Source organism: Felis catus, chromosome B3 (assembly GCF_018350175.1).
Source record: "Felis catus isolate Fca126 chromosome B3, F.catus_Fca126_mat1.0, whole genome shotgun sequence".
Classification (NCBI taxonomy): Eukaryota; Metazoa; Chordata; class Mammalia; order Carnivora; family Felidae; genus Felis; species Felis catus.
In genome coordinates, this window is record NC_058373.1 from 119,850,300 (window position 1) to 119,871,737 (window position 21,438).

The 21,438-nt window shown below is 45.4% G+C and overlaps 1 protein-coding gene across 11 annotated transcripts in view; it reads right to left on the minus strand.

Annotated features, from left to right (window-relative positions):
• Positions 1–21,400, minus strand: part of PGF (placental growth factor) — a 52,151-nt gene extending 30,751 nt beyond the window's left edge. For 7 of the 11 annotated variants that reach the window (XM_045060243.1, XM_045060245.1, XM_045060247.1 and 4 more), the window contains exons 1-2: positions 21,272–21,369; positions 18,775–18,850 (exon numbers count right to left, since the gene is read on the minus strand). The gene's annotated coding sequence lies outside the window, so the exon portion shown is untranslated. The other 4 variants (XM_019833310.2, XM_045060248.1, XM_045060241.1 and 1 more) reach the window with 4 other exon arrangements.
• Between the last annotated feature and the right edge of the window lie 38 nt (positions 21,401–21,438).

Genomic DNA, 21,438 nt, shown 5'->3' on the forward strand with positions numbered 1-21,438 from the left:
GGAGATAACATCCAAAGGGCTTGGAGTCCCAGTCGGACAAGGAGGGGAATGTCGCCGGAAAAGATCCCTGGCCCCTAGAGGGATCAAACTAAATGGGACTTTAATAGGTCTCTTCCAGCTCAGATTTCATGGGTAATTGGAAGCAGGTCCTGAGCCGAGCAGAGTGGGCCGGCCCTAGCGGCCTGAGGGGGCTGGGGACTGAGGAGGAGCAAGGGTTGCTGCCTCCCTCCCCTCCGCACATCCCACCCAGGCCTCACGGGGCTTCTGGATCCCCTCTACACTGCCTTGGAAATGCTGCTGTTTTAACTCCTTCAGGGTAAGAACGTGGCTAAGCGGGGAGGGAGAGCCTGAGTCTCGGCTCAGAGGGGAAAAGAGAAGCATGTCCTGAGCTAGATGTACACTCATTCATTCATTCATTCATTCACTCACTCAACAAATTCACATTGAAAACTGGCAATAGCCCTTTAAGACAGAACCCTTACTTTTTTTTTTTCTAACTACAAAAGAGGCCCACACTTGCTGAAATAAGATTCAAGCGGTATCACAGCATATTAAGTAAAAGTGAAAATTCTCCTCCCGCCCCCACCCATTATCTGCCCTCTCCCTGGCTACTCTCATACTCCAGGGGTACCTTCTGTCAACAATTTATTGGATCTCCTTCCAGACCATCTTCACTGCATTCTGCACCACATCCTGCTGTTTTCACTCAACAATGCATCATTGATATCCTTCCAAGGCAGTAAGTAGAATGTGGGTATTCCTCACTCCCATCTTAAAGATGAGAACACTGAGGTTCAGAAAGGTTTAATGGCTGTCCCAGACTGCAGAGCCAGGCCTTGTTCTCATTCTGTCCCAGCTTCCAGCCTCTTCCCTGCAGCGGGTGGATATGATGGAGCAGAGAGGCTGGAAAACCCCTAAGTGAGGGCTGGGGTGGGAGAGAGAGCCTGGGAATGAGAAGGAAGCAGTGGGCTAGGAGTGGGCACGGGATCTGCTTGGATGCAGTGGCACCCGTCCTCCAGTGTCTCCCAGGGTCCCTCAGGGTCTTCTGTGGCTCTGGGGCCCTAGAGGCCTGGGCTGGACAGGGCTGGTTAGCAGGTGGTGGAGGGGTTTTCAAACCAAACCTATCAAGAGGGAAGGAAAGATGGCATTTCAGCCCCTAAAGTGCCTGCGACACATTCCTCCCCTGGCCTCAAGGGGCATTTCTTGCCTAACACCACTGGTGGGTGCTGGCCACTGCCCCTGCCTGCTGATGCTGACCGGACAGGCCTGTGTTCTCCCTCCAGGACTACCGTCCTGTATTCCCCTGCTGCCACCGGCTACCATTCCAGCATGTTCACCAGTGCGGGGAGGGAGGCACCCCTTTCCGCAGCCCAGACCCTGAGCCACCAGAACCGGCTCGTAGTCACAGGGCTTAGGGACCCTCTAGGAAGACAGCTGAGGGGACAGGCAGGTGGGAGGCCAGTCCAGCCTGTGGCTCAGCCTGAAGTATAAATAAGACCAGCTCTGAAAATGTTGTGACCCAGAAGCCTCCCCACCAGACACCTAGCCTTCCTCCCCCCTGCCTGGGACCTCCAAGGGAGGGAACGCTGGAAGCTGAGAGAACACAGAGGATGGGCAAAGGAAGAAAACATCTAGTGTTCCTTCTGGGCAGGCATGGGTTCTTTACACCGGGGCACACGCATGCATGTGCACACCCACGTGCATGCACACACACTAATGCCAAAAAGGGGAACTTGGCCGAAGTGTAGCACAGCTGCCCCTCGGAGAAGGCTTAAGGGATGCTGCCTAGAGGCAGGGGAATGGACCGGATGGCCTTTGGAGAGCTCGCCATTCCCGAGACTGTCTGGAAAAATGCTCCCACAAGGGCCACCCAGGCCTTGGAAGGAATCACAGAGATTCTCCCACAAGGCAGTCAGGCCAACTGGGGAAGACTGATCCACTCACGCTGCCAATCTCCTTGGCAAACCTGCTCTGTGCCAGGCCCCATGCTGGGCCCGAGAGAACAGACTGCACCTCCCAGGCTCCACTGCACCAGAGCCACTGGGCATATGGGAGAGAGGGTCCCTACTGGCAAGAGCAGAGCCCATCCCTTCACCCGAGGCTGGCCCATCAGTCACTGAGAGGCTGCCGACTGGTTCTTAGCGGCGCGCAGGCAGCATCCATCCGGAGTGCAGACCCTCCGCCCCCGCCCCAGCTGGTGTCTGGAGAAGGCCGGAGTCTCCTCTCTGCCCACCACCCACGCCACCCCCACGGTTCTGGCCCTGGCCGGCGGGGGCGCAGAAAGGAAATCACTAAGGAGGATTGAGTGTCAATTCACCAACTAATCGGATCAGCGCGAGCGGCTGCCGCACACGCTGTTCCCTCCCCGGCTCCTCCGCGGGCCCATTACAGCAGCTAATCACCCGGGCGGCGGCGGCGGCGTTAACAACCGTCTGCCCACCAGGCTCCTTCCTGGGGCTTGGCGGAGGGGCTGACCCCTTGCAGCTCTCCTCTCGGAGGAGCAGGAGCGGGAAACTGGATCCCAGCAACAAGCCGGTGGCCGCCGTCCAGGGTAACGCCTGGCTCCTCGCGCTGCTGGCTGGCCTCCTGAGTGTTTGCCCGGCTCCTCTTGCCCCGCGGCCGCCGCCGAGGGCCGGCGAGGACGGCGCGGGGACAGCGCATCCCCTGAGCACCCGAGGCCACCGCTCCCTCCCCGCCGCCGGTGCTGCCCGCGCGGCCCGAGCTGGGGAGGCGGCGCTCCCTGCCAGCCAGAGCAAATTAGGTGCCCGGACGTTGAGGTCTGCTTGGCATTTCCTGTGTTGGCTTTGGCTGACGAGGCCAGGCCAGTGGGCAGCCCTCTTGACCCCAGCCCAGTCCAACAGGCACGTCCCAGACTCTGCAGCCCACAGACTTCTGCTCTGTGCCCCACAGGGAATCCTGTTCCGGAAAAAAAAGATCACCCCTCCCTGCCTGGGTTCCCACTGAGCTGCCTTCCCTTGCCTTGTAGGGTGCTCTGACACCAGAGGCCTGGCCAGCCCCCAACCTGGCTCATCTCAATGCATGTTCCTCAGGCTCGGGCACAGAGCCCACAGAATTTGTGGATCTCCGAGGCTCCCAGGGCTTCCTGGATGTGGTGAGGCCCCTCTGCATCCAGGCTCCCAGGACTGACGGTCTGCAGGGGGCTCTGATCTCCCCTGATCTTTTCTTCCCTTCTGTCTGTGGAAGAATTTCCCCAGTCCAGGGCCTGGCCCCCAGGGAGCCATGAGCAAGGAGGTTGCTCCAGACATTGGCACCAGCTTGGGAACCCATGGGAGCTCCCGTCCTCAACCCCGGAAGGGCCGGCTTCACCTGTGGGCTTCGGCATTTTTGGCTCCTGTTCCTCTGTCCATGTTTTCTTTGGCTCGGATTTCTGGGACACCAGATTGTCCAAAACAAGACGACTTCGTGATACTTACTTTCCCAAAGAGCAGAGTCTGTAACACAATCAGGCTCTTTGTGTGCAGTGCAGTCTCCAGCCACCCACTCTCTGGTTGCCCCCGTCTCTGCCCCAGCCAGGTCCCCTTGGGGGCATGAAGCACTCCTCAATCCCAGTGGCCAGGGGTCTCTGGTTTAGGATTTAGCGAGGCTGAGCAGAGAGGGGAGCCAAACCCCTCCCCACAGACCATCCGTCACTGGTCTGCAGCTCTTTCCTTTCTCCTCCCCAGCCCTGGGATGCCAGCATAGCCCCTGTGAGGAAGGAGAAGCAAGAAATAGGGATAGCCTAGGGTTCGAGATGCCCGACTACAAATCCCAGCTCTACTACACACAGCTGTATGCCTCGAGCAAGGTGCCAAATGGCTGTGGAACTCAGTTGCCTTCCACTAAAGTGGCCACAATAGAGGAACCTAGCTTTACTGGAACCTTACTAGGTAGGGCCTTTGGGGCTAGCCTGCAGTAAGCCCCGGTAAAGCGACCATAAATGCAGCTATCTGTCCGCGTGGGGTCGGCTGAGCAGTCACTCAGGAGTCTGCAGAGTTGTCCAGGCCCAGCCTAGACCACACCTAGGATAGAGACTCTGCCCCCCTACCCCACTAGTCACTTCTTTGCTCCCAGGCTGGTTCTGTGCTGCCATCTCCCTGAGGAGACTGAAGCCCAGGCTGGCTCTCTCCCGAGCCACTCTGCCCGTGGCCATCAAGAACTTGCCGCCTCAACGGCACAGGCCAGCCTGCCAGGGCAGAGCAGTCTCAGAAGGCATCTGAAGGTGGTTGGGTACCTAGAAACCCTGTTTGGAGGGCCTCACCTTTCCCCAGGGAACACGGAGGCATAGCACACGCATCTTGGTTGCTCAGTGCCAGGTACCAGAACACTCAGAAATCTGAACGTGTGGTGAACGAAGGAAAAGGCTCTGGATTTCCTACATTGTTTGTGGGAGAAGCGACAGGCGTTTTTCTGACAAGTCTGGGGTGAGAGTTGTCAAGAAGACCGGGGAGTGTTGATCACCTTGAGGAGCAATTCCACGTCCGGGGACTCTCCCTTGGGAACTAATCTCAAATGCCAGAACTCAGAGCTGCAGGAGGGTCTATAAAAATCTCTACAGAGGTGGTTTTTCTCAGCATCATTTATTTTTATTTTTTATTCTTTTAGATTTTTTTTTTAATGCTCACTTATTTTTGAGAGAGAGAGACAGAGACAGCATGAGCGGCAGAGAGAGAGACAGACACACAATCCAAAGCAGGCTCCACGCTCCCAGCTGTCAGCACAGACACTGACGCGGGGCTCCAACTCATGAACCACGAGATCATGACCTGAGCTGAAGTTGGACGCCTCCAACCAACTGAGACACCCAGGAACCCCTCTCAGTGTCACTTATAATAGCAAACAAACAAAGAAGATACTTCAGTAGCCAATGGTTGGAGACTGGATAAATCTATTATGCTATACCTATGCACACAGGGAATTAAAGAGTAAGCACTAAAGATTAGGTTTAGGGAAAATTTTTAATGATGTGGCAACATCTGAGTAAAAAAAAATCAGGATATCTAACTGCTGACAAAGTATAATCTTAATTATGTGAAAAAATATGTTCTGAGCACATACACAAAATTTGATATATATATATACATATATAACACATAATTATATGTATAATATATAATAATTACTTATACATATATACATATATACATATGTACATATATACATATATATACATATATGTATATATATGTATATATATGTATATAAATTATATATAAAATTTATATATAAATATAAAAGGGCATATTATGCTGCCTTAAAAAAGGGATGAATTCTGGCACCTGCTACAACATGGACAAGCCCTGAAGACATTATGTTAAGTGAAATATGCCAGACAGAAATGTACAAAGATTGTGTGGTTCCACCTTACATGAGGCCCCTAGAAAAGAGTCAAACACCTAGAGACAGAAAGTAGAAGGGTGCTTGCCAGGGCCTGGGGAGGACGGACAGTGATTTTTTAATGGGCACAAAGTTTCAGTTTGGGGAGATAAAAAGTTCTGGAGATGGTGATGGTTGTACAAGAATGAGAATGTACTTAACACTGCTGAACTGTACACTTAAAAATGATAAAAATGATAAATGTTATGTACATTTTATCACAATAAAAAAAAAGAGGTCATAGAGAAATACATCAAATGTTCTTAATGAGTATTTTTGAGTGAAGGGATTATGGGTGACCTTTGTTCTTTTTAGTTTCCAACATTTGCCCCTAGTAAATGAGATATTTTGTTTTGTTTGTTGTTTGTTTTAAGGAAGCTTGCTTCAGCATCTCCCAGATGTGCGGGGGTGGGGAGGGGGAGAGGTTCGGTCCAGCTGCAGCTGGACACAGGGGAGAAGCACAGCGTGCTGGGGGGAGGGCTGGCTCAGAGAAGGCTTGGGGTCCGCCCAAGTTCTCGCTCCCCTGCTGGCTGGCCTAATTCTCTGTCTCCCGCCCCCCCCCACCCCCACCCCTCCAGCCTTGCCTCGGGGCCTCTCCGCAGGCATGGCGCACTGACTAGTCTGAAGGGGCCGTCCCAGCTCTAGTGGGAATTCGGGCTCGGGGCTTTCTCAGACGGCCAGTACCCTTGCCGCCTTCCCGCTGCCGCTCCGCCCCAGCCCAGCTGCAAAAACAACAGCCCATACCCCAAGCCCTGTTATTGCAGCCCAGAGTGGAGCCTCAGTGTGCAGCGGAAGGAGTGGGGATGGGGCCTGCCAGTCCCAAAGAGACCTTGGGGCAGGGGTGCTCTCGGGAGGTTGGAGGGTCCCCTCCTGATCCCTGGGGAAACCTGACTCCCAGGTGTGAGGAGAAGGGGCTTGGGGAGGCCTGAGGGCCTGGGGGCCTGAGAGCCAACTCTGCCAGTGGCCTCCCTGGCTCCTTGGGGACTGCGGGGTGGGGAGAGGTAGGGGGGAGGAAGTCAAGCCACTTGGGAACCCGCTGAACCAAGCCGAGCCAAGCCGTGGGCAGGAGGCGGCACCACCGTGGCTCCCAGGCAGGCCAGGGCCAAGGCTTTCCCACGGGGTGCAACTGGCCACTGGGCTCTACGGAGCCATCCACCCAGGCTAGGGACAGGGAGCCCTGGGAGTTTTCCATGCAGTCTTCCCTTCAGGGCAGAGGGACTGGTGGGCATATCCGGAACTTATCAGGGCCATTCCAGGTATGGGCTGGGCACCCCAACAAGGCTGGGGTACAGCTCTCAGAGGCCTGCTACTCAACTTTCTCAGCACCCACTCCAGCCTCATCCATTGGCTCCTTACTCATGTGACAGAGCAATGACACAGGGCTCAAATCCCTAAGAACCTAAGGGGCCTCAGAGGCTGTTGGAAGCCCAGCGCCTTTTTGACCCCTAAAGGCCACTCCTGCCACTCTAATATGAGGGGTGTGGACGGTGTGGCATTAGGAGGCACTGGGAGGTCTCCAGAGACAGATAAACCCGGGCTAGAACCTCAGCTCTGTCCCACTAGCTGTATGACTGGACATGTTCCTTAACCTCTCCAAGCCTTGGCTTCCTCCACTGTAGTGGTGGAAGGTTTAGATGCAACATATATAGTTTCTGGCACAATGTAAATGCTTATTAAGGGGAAGACACTGTAATGCTCAATACACAAGCCGCCAAAAATGAAATTAGCTGAGACTGGAAAGAACTTTCTGATCTCAATGGTCAACTTAGTTCTTCTGACCCATGGCACTCTGCCCAACGTAGACGGCACACTTGAGGAGTCCCCTTTTCTTTTTCCACTCTGGTTAGGAACCAGTTAAGCAAACTACCCTCTGAAGTTAGACAATGACTGTCTGTTGTTAAGGATGTTGTGGGCCACAGGCATCAAACCAGGGATAGAAACTATTTCAGGCAAGGAGAGGATCCAGATGGAAGAGGGTGAGCCTCTGGCTTCTCAAAGCCACCAGCATCCTCTGTCTGTAGGTTAGTCACTGAGTGTCACTTACGCACCAAGAAGCAGCAGGAAGCTGTCAGATTGAGGGTCCAGGCTTCCTGACTGGGATGTAGCCTCATATAAGGTCTGTTGCTGTTCTGAAATGCTCTCAGGTAGTTACAATAACTCATTTACTCTTGAAAGAGAGGAGTTATAGAAATAAAAGCTGGTGTTATTTTTATTTGGATTATCTGGCCTTTAAAATACAACCAGATCTGTACTAAGTACATTAGAATCACCTTTTAGGGAGATTTTAAAAAATTCTCTCAAAATTTTTAGGTAATGGTAATCCAGACCTACTACTTTAAAGATCAGTAGTGGCAAAGTGTCTCTAAATCTTTAAGATCACTACCATTCATCAGATGTCATTGTTCTTATCATCTCCACTGACAGACACGATAACCCAGCTTGGGAGGGGTGGACCTGTGATCTGAACTGAGATTCATATGACTTTCAAGCCCAAACGTGCATGCATTCATTCATTCATTCATTCAGGGAGGGTGGGGGAAGAGCTGAGGGAGGGAGAGAGAGAGAATCTTAAGCAAATTCCACACCCAGCACAGAGCCCAACTTGGGGTTCGATCTCATGACTGTGAGATCATGACCTGAGCCAAAATCAAGAGTTGGATGCTCAACCGACTGAGCCACCAGGCGTCCCCAAGCCCAAGCTTCTAAATGGTTTAACATAACATGAAAGGACAACTAGCCAGTGGGCATTAGTCTCCACATTTTTTTTCCGGAATCACAGACTATTTGTTTTGTCTACCTATGTGCTCGGTACTATTCTCACTAATGACAGACCTATCGATTGTGGTATAACTGATTGCTTGATCAGAACCAGCTCACTTCACAGGGCTCTTTAGAGACCAAAGGGGAGAAGGAGTACGAGAATCTTTAAATTTTTAAAAATGTTTATTTATTTTGAGCACGAGCAGGGGAGGGGGCAGAAAGTGAAGGAGACACAGAATCTGAAGCAGGCTTCAGGCTCTGGGCTGACAGCACAGAGCCAGACACGGGGCTCGAACCCACGAACCCTGAGATCATGACTTGATCTGAAGGCAGGCACTTAACCGACTGAGCCACCCAGGCAGCCCAGGAATATGAAAATCTTAACAGGCAAAACCCTCCTTCTGGGGCGCCTGGGTGACTCAGTCAGTTAAGCATCTGACTCTTGTCTTTGGCTCAGACCATTATCTCACTGTTTATGGGATGGAGCCCCACATCTGGCACCAAGCTCACAGGACAGAGCCTGCTTGGGATTCTCTCTCTCTCCACCCCTTCCCCACTCGCGCGCTCTCTCTCTCAAAATAAATAAACTTAAAAAAATAAATAAAAGGCACAATCCTCTAAGTTTAAAGGATGATGCTGTTTTATTATTGAGTTTCCCCTAGTACAGGGGCTATCTTCCAGTATGCAGTCTGGTGTTTGGTATGAAAAGATGTTCAACAAATATTCGTCATAAACTGTATATGTTGCCCCATGAAGACCAAGTGTTAATACACGGTCCTAATAACAATAGGGTACTATTTTTTTTTTTCTAATCACATGCCCTGGTACCATTATCTGTGTTTGTCATTAGAATTTTCCTCTAAATTCCTAGCAACTGACCAGTTCAAGTGGGAGGGGATCTCATGAACACAGCCAGATTCCACTAAAATATAAATCTACATTTAGACCCAGAATAGCTTCTAGTTTAGCGGCATCAATCAAATAATGTCTGAGAATTGGGTTGGGCTCCTTGGAGAACAAAAGAGAAGCTTAGTCAAGCCTCCGGCAACTCAAAAAGTTAAACCAAAGGGGGACTTGCTGAGAAGTCCAAGGATGGCTCTACCTTAAAGCATGGCTAGGCCTACAGGCCTCCATCGGTTCGTTTGAAATCATCAGCTCTTTTGCCCTTTCTCTCTCACTCTAGGACTTGCCTCTGTTCACTTCTCTTGGAGCAGTTGCCTGACTTTCTCCTGCAGACAATCCTCCTCCATGAAACAGGAAAGTTGGACACCAACAGTCCTCAGCCAATCTTCTCATAGCGGATGATCTAAAGGACAGAAACCTGCTTTCTTCTAGGGTCCATATAGCAAATCCCAGGGAAGGACTCAAAGGCTTTGTGCAAATAGACGGCATGGAATTGGGGTGACTGCACAGACCTGGGTGGTGTGCCTTCTCTGCGGCCAGGAGGCCCTGAGATTGACAGTTCCACCTGAATGACACGAGATGAGGGAGAGTTCCCAAAGGAAAGGGGGTGCAGGGCAGACAAAAACAACAGGTGCCCCTGACAATAGCACTTGTTCTCAGGTTGCGTAGAGACATGACTTATCCACCAGAACAATCAGAAAAGGATAAAAACAGTAGTGCACTCGCATGCCGAAGTGTTGAGTCAAAGCCCTTCAGGAAAAGGAAGTGATCTGATGGCCTAAAGGAGATTCTTTAGAACAGGAGAAAGACACAAATATTTTGGTCAGCCTCCCTCCCTACAGTTGAGAATTATCATCATAATCACCCTATTCTCCAAATTAAGCTCAGAAACTATGATTTGATAATTCTGCAGGCAATTAGCCAGAATATTTGAAATTGGGACACTCTGGGAAAATCTAGAAGATCCGGTGAACACAATCATATTCCTGGTTGAGAGAATGGGCCTGATGAAGGATTCATTTTTCTTACAAATAACTTTTTTTTCTGATTACAAATGGGAGGTGTTTACTGTAGAAATTTTGGAAAATACAGAACACAAATGAACATGAAAACCACTCTTGTGTTTGTTAGGACTGGGTGTGACTACGAATGATGGAAACCTCAAGATAACAGTGGCTCAAATAAGACTGAAGTTTATTTTGCTTGCTGCTACATGAAGTTCAAAAGTCCAGGCTGGTATGATAGTTTTGCTCCACAGAGGCCTCAGGGTGCCCAGGCCCCTTCCAGCTCACTACTCTGCCATGCCTGCAGCGTGGCCTGAATCCTCATTATCTAGGGTGACAGAGCAGAAAAGTAGCCAGAAAGAGAAAGGGATAAAGAGGCCAAGGGACACATGCCAGCTATCTCCCAGGCAAGGTTCTCAGAAGCAGCGACACAACGCTTCCACACCAGCCCCACGGTAATGACCGGGTTTTGGGGTGATGGTGGGGTTCAGAGCCAATGGCCAAGAAAGAACTCTTGGAGACGTCTTTGGTGCAAGGAGGTGATCTTATTAAAGCGTGGGGACAGGACCTGTGGGCAGAAAGAGCTGCACTGGGTTGTAAAGAGTGACTGGTTGTATACTATGGGGTTAGGAGAGGTAAAGTCAAGGGAAAATTTCTTAAAGGGATTTTCATATGCTAAAGAAGACTCACAGATTACTGAAGGCCTAGCTATTGTCAAACTAAAGTTGTTTTTCCCTCCAGGAAAGTAGCAAAGCACTAATATGAAGACAGTAGGGAGTTCCGGAGATTAGGCTATTGATAAGATTGCTTTTTGGTTTTGGTTTTGTTTTTTTGTAATTTACTAAGATATTTGTAAACTGATGGAGACTCCTGTCCTGGATGACTGTGACTTTTATCAGTTAACCATTGGTTTTCTTTCCCTTTCATGTCCGAGGAATATCACACGTATCCCACCTGGGGTGGGGGGTGGGGGGTGTTCTTAGCTTGTGCTTTGTCCTCAGCTTGCCTTATGTTCCCTCATCAGTAAGAATGCGGTCACATGGCCGCATCTACCTGCTGGGGAGACCAGGAGATGTAGTCTTTATTCTGGGTAGCTATTTGCAGAGCCAAAACTCTACTACTATAGATTGGTGGTTTGTGAGGCAATTAGGGGTCTCTAATAAACCTGTAGTCATACTGTCCAGAGAGAGCCACAGTTAATATCTTGGTATATGTCACACATATATCCACACACACACCCATACCTGTATGTATGTATACACATATATGTATATATACAAATATATGATGTCCATATGTGTGTATATACAGGTGTGCGTATGTGTGTGTGTGTGTGTGTGTGTGTGTGTATATAACATACAAATATTTATTTTTTTTTAAATTTTTTTTCCAACGTTTTTATTTATTTTTGGGACAGAGAGAGACAGAGCATGAATGGGGGAGGGGCAGAGAGAGAGGGAGACACAGAATCGGAAACAGGCTCCAGGCTCTGAGCCATCAGCCCAGAGCCTGATGCAGGGCTCGAACTCACGGACCGCGAGATCATGACCTGGCTGAAGTCGGACGCTTAACCGACTGCGCCACCCAGGTGCCCCAACATACAAATATTTTAAAAAATTTTAACGGTTATTAATTTTGAGAGACAGAGAGAGACAGAGCACTAGTGGGGGAGGGGCAGAGAGAGAGACACACACACACAAAGAATCCGAAGCAAGCTCCAGGCTCTGAGCTGTCAGCACAGAGCCCCATGTGGGGCTCAAACTCGTGAACCATGAGATCATGACCTGAGCTGGTCAGCCACCCAGGCGCCCCTAACATGTAAATATTTTTAAGTGAAATTGAGAGCCTACCAAATACACTACTTTTGCGTCTTGCTTTTTTTGAAAAATTATATTTTAGCACTGAGTCATTTAATAATTAGAGCAATGTAACATAATCCATTATAATTTTCTTTTAAAGATTTTATTTTTAAACAATCTCTACACCCAATGTAGGGCTAGAACTCACAACCCCAAGATGAAGAGTCGTGTGCTCCACTGAGTCAGCTAGGTGCCCTTATAATTTTCTTTTCTTTTTTTCAAATTTATTTTTATTTATTTATTTGAAAATAGGCTCCATGTCCAATGAGGGCCTTGAACTCACGACCCTGAGATCAAGAGTCACATGCTGTACCAAATGAGTCAGCCAGGCACCACTTTTAGTTATTTTTTGATAATTTTTTATTATAATTTTTTCTTTTTTTTGTTTATTTATTTATTTTGACAGAAAGAGAGAGGAGCATGAGCAGGGGAGGGGCAGAGACAGAGGGAGGGAGAGAGAGAGAGAGAGAGAGAGAGAGAGAGAGAGAGAGTAAGAGAGAGAGAGAGAGAGCCAGTCCCAAGCAGGTCCTGCACTGTCAGCGTGGAGCCCCATGTGGAGCTCCAACCCACAAACCGTGAAATCATGACCTGAACTGAAATCAAGAGTTGGATGCTCAACTGAGCCACCCAGGTGCCCCATTATTATAATTTTCTTAAAAAAATTCTTTTTTAATGTTTATTTTTGAGAGAGACAGAGACAGAATGTGAGCAGGGGTGGGGCAGAGAGAGAGAGAGAGAGGGAGACAACAGAATCTGAAGCAGGCTCCAGGCTCTGAGCTGTCAGCACAGAGTCAGATGCGGGCTCAAACCCACGAATGGGGAGATCATGAACCTGAGCTGAAATCAGACATTCAACCGACTGAGCCACCCAGGAACCCCATTATAATCTTTTTTTTTAAATTTTTTTATTTTTTAACATTTATTCATTTTTGAAAGGCAGAGAGAGACAGAGCACGAATGGGGGAAGGGGCAGAGAGAGAGGGAGAGACAGAATCCAAAGCAGGCTCCAGGCTCCAAGCTGTCAGCACAGAGCCCGACGCGGGGCTCAAACTCATGGACCGCGAGATCACGACCTGAGCCGAAGTCGGCCCCTTAACCAACTGAGCCACCCAGGCGCCCCTATAATCTTCTTTTAAACAGACATTTTTATTTTATAAATCCTGGTGTATAAAGTTTTTGTTAAACTATTTATTTCAAGATAATTGGTGATTTCATAGGAGACTGAAAGGAATGTACACCAAAGTCCCATGCACCCTTCCCCCTGCCTCCTCTGATGGTAACAACTCACACAACTATGGTACTGGACCAAAACCAAAATATTGACATTGATATAATCCATAGTTTTAGATTTCACCAGTTACACACGCACTCGTGTGTGTATGTGTGTGTGTGTGTGTGTGTAGCTCTATGAAATGTTATCATGTGTAGCCTTGCATAATCATCCCCACAAGATGAAGAGACTCAACTGTACTATCCTTTGTGTCACTCCTTCATAGCTACCCCCATCCCATGCCCCCACCCAACTCTAACCCCTGGCAATTACTAATCCATTCTTCATCTCTCTATATATGTTATTCCACGAGTGCTACATAAACGGAATTATGCTTTATGTATACTTTTGAGATTGGCTTTTTTCACTCAGCATAAGTTCCTTGAGTTTAAGTTGTTGGAGATATCAATAGTTTATTCCTTTTTATTGCCAAACCATATCCCTTGCTATGGATTTGCCCCAGTTTGTTAAAACACTAACTAATGGAAGGACATTTAGGAAGTTTCTAGTTTTTGGCTATTATGAATAAAGCTACTATGAACATTCATGCTATTTATCAACGTTTTTTTGTGTGTGTGTTTTTTTTTTTTATTTTATTTTTTTATTTATTTTTGGGACAGAGAGAGACAGAGCATGAACGGGGGAGGGGCAGAGAGAGAGGGAGACACAGAATCGGAAACAGGCTCCAGGCTCCGAGCCATCAGCCCAGAGCCCGACGCGGGGCTCGAACCCACGGACCGTGAGATCGTGACCTGGCTGAAGTCGGACGCTTAACCGACTGCGCCACCGAGGCGCCCCACATTCATGCTATTTAGATACAAGTGCTCATTTCTCTGGGATGAATGACCAAGAGTGCAATTGCTGGGTTGTATTATAAATCCATTTTTAGTTTTGAAAGGAACTGCCAAACTATCTTCCAGAGTGACTGTAGGAACCCTACTTTTTAAACTTAACAATATGTTGTCAATAATTCTTATCATTAAGTATTTCTTATGTCATTAAATATTCTTCTAAAACATGTATGGCAATACATAATTTCCAAACCAATTTTTAAATTTTGGCTATTTAGGAATATTTCTGATTTTATGTTATAAATAATAAAGTAAAAAGTGTTATTGTGGATAAATCTTTGGGCCTATTTCTGATTACCTCCCTAGGATAAATTTCTAGACTTAAACATACCAATTTAAAAAGCATGAATGAACATTTTAAAGTCTTTTGCTACGTTTTTTTTTTTCCAAATTGTCCTACTGAAAGCTGTTTCAATTTAAAATCCCACAGAAAGAGGGGCGCCTGGGTGGCTCAGTCAGTTAAGCGTCTGACTTTGGCTCAGGTCATGATCTCGTGGTCCGTGAGTTCGAGCCCCGCGTCGGGCTCTGTGCTGACAGCTCAGAGCCTGGAGCCTGTTTCAGATTCTGTGTCTCCCTCTCTCTCTCTGACCCTCTCTCATTCATGCACTGTCTCTCTCTGTCTCAAAAATAAATAAACGTTAAAAAAAAATAAAAGAATAAATAAGATAAAATAAAATCCCACAGAAATATGTGAGAATTGGGCAAAGTTTTTAAAACTACTAATATTGCAACACAAATTACAAATGATTGGAATCTTTAATATATAAACACACCTTACAAATTAACCAGAAAAAGATTAAATACCCAATATCAAGATGCTTTGGGCTGTGACAGAAAACTCCATTCAAAATTTTATAGAGAAATGTACCATTTCATATAATAAGAAGTCTAAAGTTAAGGCAACTTCTGGATTTGTCGATTTCACACAACTTTAATAAAAGGCACCATAGTACATAGACTAACAGGATAAGCACTGAAGCTATACTGTTGGATTAACATCTCAACTCTTCCACTTACTGGGTGTGTGACACTAAGCAAGTTACTTATCCTATTTCTGCCTCAGATTCCTGTTTTGAAAATGGTTATATTAGTAGTATTTATCTCATAGGACTGCTGAAAGGATGACAAGAGTTTATATATGTAAAATATCCATTAAGTGTTGATATTTTCAAGACCTTAGGTTCTTCCTGTTCTTCTGTTCTGACATCTTGGCATGTTAACTTAATCCTCATTCTTGAGACTTCATGGTCATTTAAGATAGCTGCAGTAATTCTAGGCATCATATTTCAGACAACCAGAGACTAAAGAGACTAAGGAGTCTTCTCCGTTACTTAAAAACAAAGAAACCTTTCCAGGGAGTTCCAAACAGATCTCCCTCATATTCTGCTGGCTAGAAAATGGGTTACCCAGCACCAACCTATAGAAGAAAGAAAGAAAGAAAGAAAGAAAGAAAGAAAGAAAGAAAGAAAGAAAGAAAGAAAGAAAGAGAGAGAGAAAGAAAGAAAGAAAAAGAATGGAATTGCCATGATTGGCTTAGGCCAATCAGGATTTACTCATAAGCTAAAACCACTTTCCCCGTGGGTAGAAACCAAAGAAAATCAGGCCTTTTAACAAACAAGAAGAAAGAAATGGATGTCAGGTAGACAACCAGAATGTCTGTCATGTATCATATTAGAAAAATGGGCAAATCATATGCATTGAAACATGAAAAAAATGTTCATCTATATTAATGAGCAAAGAAATGCAAACTAAAAGGAGTTTTGTATTTTCTCTATCCATTTGACAATGATGAAAAAGAATGATAATCATCTACAACAGTAAAAATTCAATGTACCTAGGAATAATCTTACATAAGATGTGCAAGTCATATATGGAGAAAATTATAAAATTTTACTAAACAACATTAAAGAAGACCTAAATAAATGAAGATATATACCATATCCATAGATAGGAAGACTCAGTATCTTAAAGATGCCAATTCTCCTCAAATTAATTTAGAGATTCAAAGTAATTCCATGCAAAATCATTAGAGGTTGCTTTTTTTTTTTTTGAGGAATAGACAAATTGTTTCTAAAATATATATGAAAAAGCAAAGACTTAAAACTAGTTAAGAACCTTTTAAAGAAAGAAATATTGCAAGGGAATTTTTCTTACCAGAGAGCAAGACTTTTTTTTTTTTTACAATTTTTTTTTTAATGTTTATTTATTTTTGAGACAGAGAGAGACAGAGCATGAACAGGGGAGGGGCAGAGAGAGAGGGAGACACAGAATCTGAAATGGGCTCCAGGCTCTGAGCTGTCGGCACAGAGCCCGACGCGGGGCTCGAACTCACAGACCGTGAGATCATGACCTGAGCCAAAGTCGGACGCTTAACCGACTGAGCCACCCAGGCACCCCAGAACTTTTTATAAAATAAGATAAAAATGTGATATTAGGTCAGGGATATGCAAATTTAGCAATGGAACAAAATACAAAGCCCTCAAACAGACTCACACATTATAGATACTTGATATATTAGAGTGGTAGCATTGAAAATCAAGGGAAAAAGAATGGAAAAAGAAAATAAAATTGGATTCCCACCTTACTCCTTACATAGAAAACTCATGTGTAAATCCTTTTTTAAAATATTTATTTATTTTGAGAGAGAGGCAGAGAGAGAGGGAGAGAGACAGAATCCCAAGCAGGGTCTGTGCTGTCAGTGAAGAGCCTGATGAGGGGCTCTATCTCATGAACTTTGAGATCACGACCCAAGCCAAAATCAAAAGTGAGACCCTCATCTGTCTAAGCCACCCAGGCACTCCCAAAACTTACATGTAAATCTAAAATTTTAACTTATTTAGAAGAAAAAAAGTAAGAGATCATCTTCAAGCCTTTAAATCAGGGAAGGGTTTTTGTTTTGTTTTGTTTTGTTTTGTTTTTTGAGAGAGACAGCAAGCAAGTAGGGGAGAGGCCGGGGGGGGGGGGGGAATCCCAAGCAGGCTCTGCACTGTCAGCACAGAGCCCAACACGGGGCTTGATCTCACAAACCATGAGATCATGACCTGAGCCAAAATCAAGAGTTGAATGCTTAAGCGACTGAGCCACCCAGACACCCCAGGGAAGGAGTTGTAAAATAAAATATGAAAAGCATTAACTACCTAAGACAAGGTTGATGCATTTGACCATATTTAAAATTGAGAACTCTGTTGAAAGACATCTCAAAGTGAGTGAAACAACAAGCCATGAACTGAGAGAAGATATTTATAAAACAAATAACTGAAAAAGATGAGTATTCAAAATATATAAGAAACTCCTACAAGTCCATTTTAAAAAGATTTTTAAGAAAGTAGGCAAGAGGGGCGCCTGGGTGGCTCAGTCGGTTAAGCATCCGACTTCGGCTCAGGTCACGATCTCACAGTCCGTGAGTTCGAGCCCCGCGTCGGGCTCTGGGCTGATGGCTCAGAGCCTGGAGCCTGCTTCCGATTCTGTGTCTCCTTCTCTCTCTGCCCCTCCCCCATTCATGCTCTGTCTCTCTCTGTCTCAAAAATAAATAAAAACGTTAAAAAAAATTTAAAAAAAAAGAAAAAAAAAAGAAAGTAGGCAAGAGACACAAACAGGTATGTCACAAAGGGGAAAGAAAAATACATGGCCAAGAAACATATGAAAAAATGAACAATCTCGTTGGTAATCAGGAAAACAAATTAAGATCATAATGATGCATCCTTTTATATCTACCTGATTCTCCCCAAATAAAATAACTGGTAGTACCAAGTGTTGCTAATAAGGTAGATCAGTTGGATCTTTAAGTCCTACTGGAGAGAGCATTCATTGATTTTTTTTTTTATTAAAAAAAAATTTTTTTTAATGTTTATTTATTTCTGAGACAGAGAGAGACAGACAGAGCATGAGTGGGGGAGGGGCAGACAGAGAGGGAGACACAGAATCTGAAACAGGCTCCAGGCTCTGAGCTGTCAGCACTGAGCCTGAGGCGGGGCTCAAACTCACAAACCATGAGATCATGACCTGAGCCGAAGTGGGTCGCTCAACCGACTGAGCCACCCAGGCGCCCTGAAGATTTTGTCTTTTAAGCTTTTATTTTTTAGTAATCTCTACACCCAACGTGGGGCTCGAATGTACAACCCCAAGATCAAGAGTTGCATGCTCTACCAACTGAGCCACCCAGGCGCCCCGAGCATTCATTGATTTAACCACTTTGGAAGACTAGCGCTATTTGTAAAGTTGAATATTCACACAGTCTATGCTCTAGCTTTTCCACTTGCAGGCCAAAACATACACAAGAATATTTATAGTTTATAGTCTCTCACTCCCCTAAAAAAGCCTGGAAACACCCCAAATATCTGTTGAAAGAAAACGAATACATAGATTATGGTATGGTCACATGATGGGATACTAGGCAGCGTTGCTAATGAAAGAACTACAGATACACGTAACTACGTCCATTTTAGGAATGTCGTATCAAGTGAAAAGAGCAAGTTGTAGAAAATTACATTATAATGTCATCTGCAAAAAAGTTAAAATCAGGTTAAGCTAAACAATATGTTGTTTACGGATTATAAATATACATTTTTTTTAATAAAACAAAGCAATACCAGTCAAAATTCAGTGGTTATCCTTGGGTATGGGAGAAGACAGAGAAACGGGGTAAGAGTACACACACCGTCGACATGGTATAGGCAGTGTTTGAGGATTTTTAAAAAATATATGTCACATGCTTTTTAAAATTGTGGTTAAAATACAGGAAACATAAAATTTACCTAAGTCCTTTAAGTGTGCATCTCAGTGGCATTAATGTACATCCATCCTCCACCATCCATCTCTAGAACTGTTTTCCTGTTGTAAAACCAAAATTCTGTACCCATTAAATAATAACTTATGCCCCCATCCCACCCCTGAAAACCACCATTCTACTTATATTCAAGAATTTTAGTTTTGGGGCGCCTGGGTGGCTCAGTCGGTTAAGCGTCTGACTTCAGCTCAGGTCATAATCTCACACTCTGTGAGTTTGAGCCCCGTGTCCGGCTCTGTGCTGACAGCTTGGAGCCTGGAGCCTGCTTTGGATTCTGTGTCTCCCCCTCTCTTTGCCCCTCCCCTACTCATGCTCTGTCTCTCTCTGTCTCAAAATAAGTAAAAACATTAAAAAAAATTAAAAAAAAGAATTTTAGTTTTTAATTTGGGAGATGAGTTCATGCATGTTCATTTTGTCATGCTTCATAACTTGCATATATATATGCATATATATATATATATATTTAGACATGCTTTATCATGTCTGTGTTGTAGCATGGTAGTTTCATATATACATACATACATACACACACACACATATATATAACACACAACATATTTTCTTTTGTATGTATACAATAGTATATGCCTTAGTTTTTAATGGCTTGATGCCTGGAAAAATAAAGAACGACAATATCCAAAATTGGCCAGATCATGATAAGTGATATCATGATAAGTGATAACAAGCATGTAAATTGGTACAATTTTTAGGACAGTTTAAACTTAACACAAATAGGGGTGCCTGGGTGGCTCAGTCAGTTAAGCATCTGACTTCGGCTCAGGTCATGATCTCGCGGTCTGTGAGTTTGAGCCCCGGGTCAGGCTCTGTGCTGACAGCTCAGAGCCTGGAGCCTGTTTCAGATTCTGTGTCTCCCTCTCTCTCTGCCCCTCCCCTGTTCATGCTCTGTCTCTCTCTGTCTCAAAAATAAATAAACATTAAAAAAAAATTTTTTAACTTAACACAAATAAAATTGACAAATATATTATGGCTTTTGGGAGTTATGGTGTTTCAATTTTGGTTTCTAATTATTCATTGCTAGTATATAGAAACAAGATTCATTTTTGCGTGTTGACCTTACATCCTTGCTAAATTCACTTATTCACTCTTGGGTTTTTTTGGTCATTGTTGATTATTTGGTTTTTCTGTGTGGACAATGATGTCTTCTGTGAATAGGAGCAGTTTTCTCTCTTTCTAGTCTGTATGTTATTAAACTTTCTTTCTCTTACCTTATTGCACTGCCTAGAACTTTGACTATAATATTAAATAGGAGTTGTGAGAGTGGACATCCTTGCCTTGTTTCTGATCTTAGAACGAAAGCAGTCTTTCACCTTAAAGTATGATGTTAAGTGCAGGCTCTTGTGGATATTCTTTAGCAAGTTGAAGAAGTTCCCTTCTATTCCTAGTTCTCTGAGAGTTGTTTTTTTTTTTTTTAATTCAATAGCTGTTGGATTTTGTCAAATGCTTCTTGCATCAATAGATCTGATCAGGTGATTTCACTTTTTATATTGTTAATATGGTTGTTAAATAATGATTAATTTTCAAACATTAAAAGAGCTTTGCATCCCGGGTTTAAATTCTATTTGGTAATTATTAATCTTTTTATTCATTGCTGGATTTGATTTGTTAATATTTTGTTACAGATTTTGCATCTGTGTTTGTGAGGGATACTGGTCTGTAGTTTTCTTGTACTCTCTTTGTCTGATTTTGGTATTGATGTATCTTTTTGGATGGCAATATGTCAATTGTAACAAATGTCTTAAGAAAATGAGTTTGTCCAAAGATCCTAAGAACTTATCTTAAGGAAACAGAGATTCTCATGACACACAGACTTTAGATTCAGATAGTCGGTAGATTTGAACACGAATGCGTCCCCTTACCAACTGCTTGAATTTTGTGGCCGTTTTCTATCCTGTAAAATGCGGATAAGAGGACCTACCTCACAGATTGCAGTAGATAATTCACACACAGTGCCCAACACATAGTAAACCTGAAGTCAATAATAGCTCTTGGTATTATGTTATACTCTCTAGCCTATCTGGAAGGACATCATCTTTGCTCCCATATAAAGCTCCCACTTTGAACCTCCTTATTGGTGAGTATTCGTCTCTTCATCCCTGATCCCTGCCTCACAATAAGTGTGTGAGGCGATGGGAATGCAAAGGTAAAAAAGGTATGGTCCCTGCTCTCAGGGAGCTGAATCTATTAGACACAGATGCAAACGAACCAGTTTTATGCGGTGTAACAGCATTACAAAAGAGCGTCTGCCCTAGGTGTAGCGGGTCCCGGACGCGCACTCTCAGCGCGAGTCAGAACAGCTGGTGGTCACTGGAGCTTAGGGATCAAGAGGGAGGGCGGGTGGCAACTTTCACAGCACAGCCTCGGGTCGTTGGGGGGAGTGGGATCGCCGAGACCAGCTGTTTCCATAGCAACAGAACTAGCCACCCTCGCGGGGCCTCCCAGCTCACCTCTGTCCAACTTCGTAGGAGCTGCGAACGGCCACTTCCGTTCCTCCAGCCTCGGAGGCTCGCGGACGCTCCGCCGTAAATGAGCAACTCGAGTTCCTAGTCTCTGATTGGCTCAGGCAGATGGAAGGGGTGGGCTGTGGCACGGAGGGGCGTGGCCTGCGGACCGT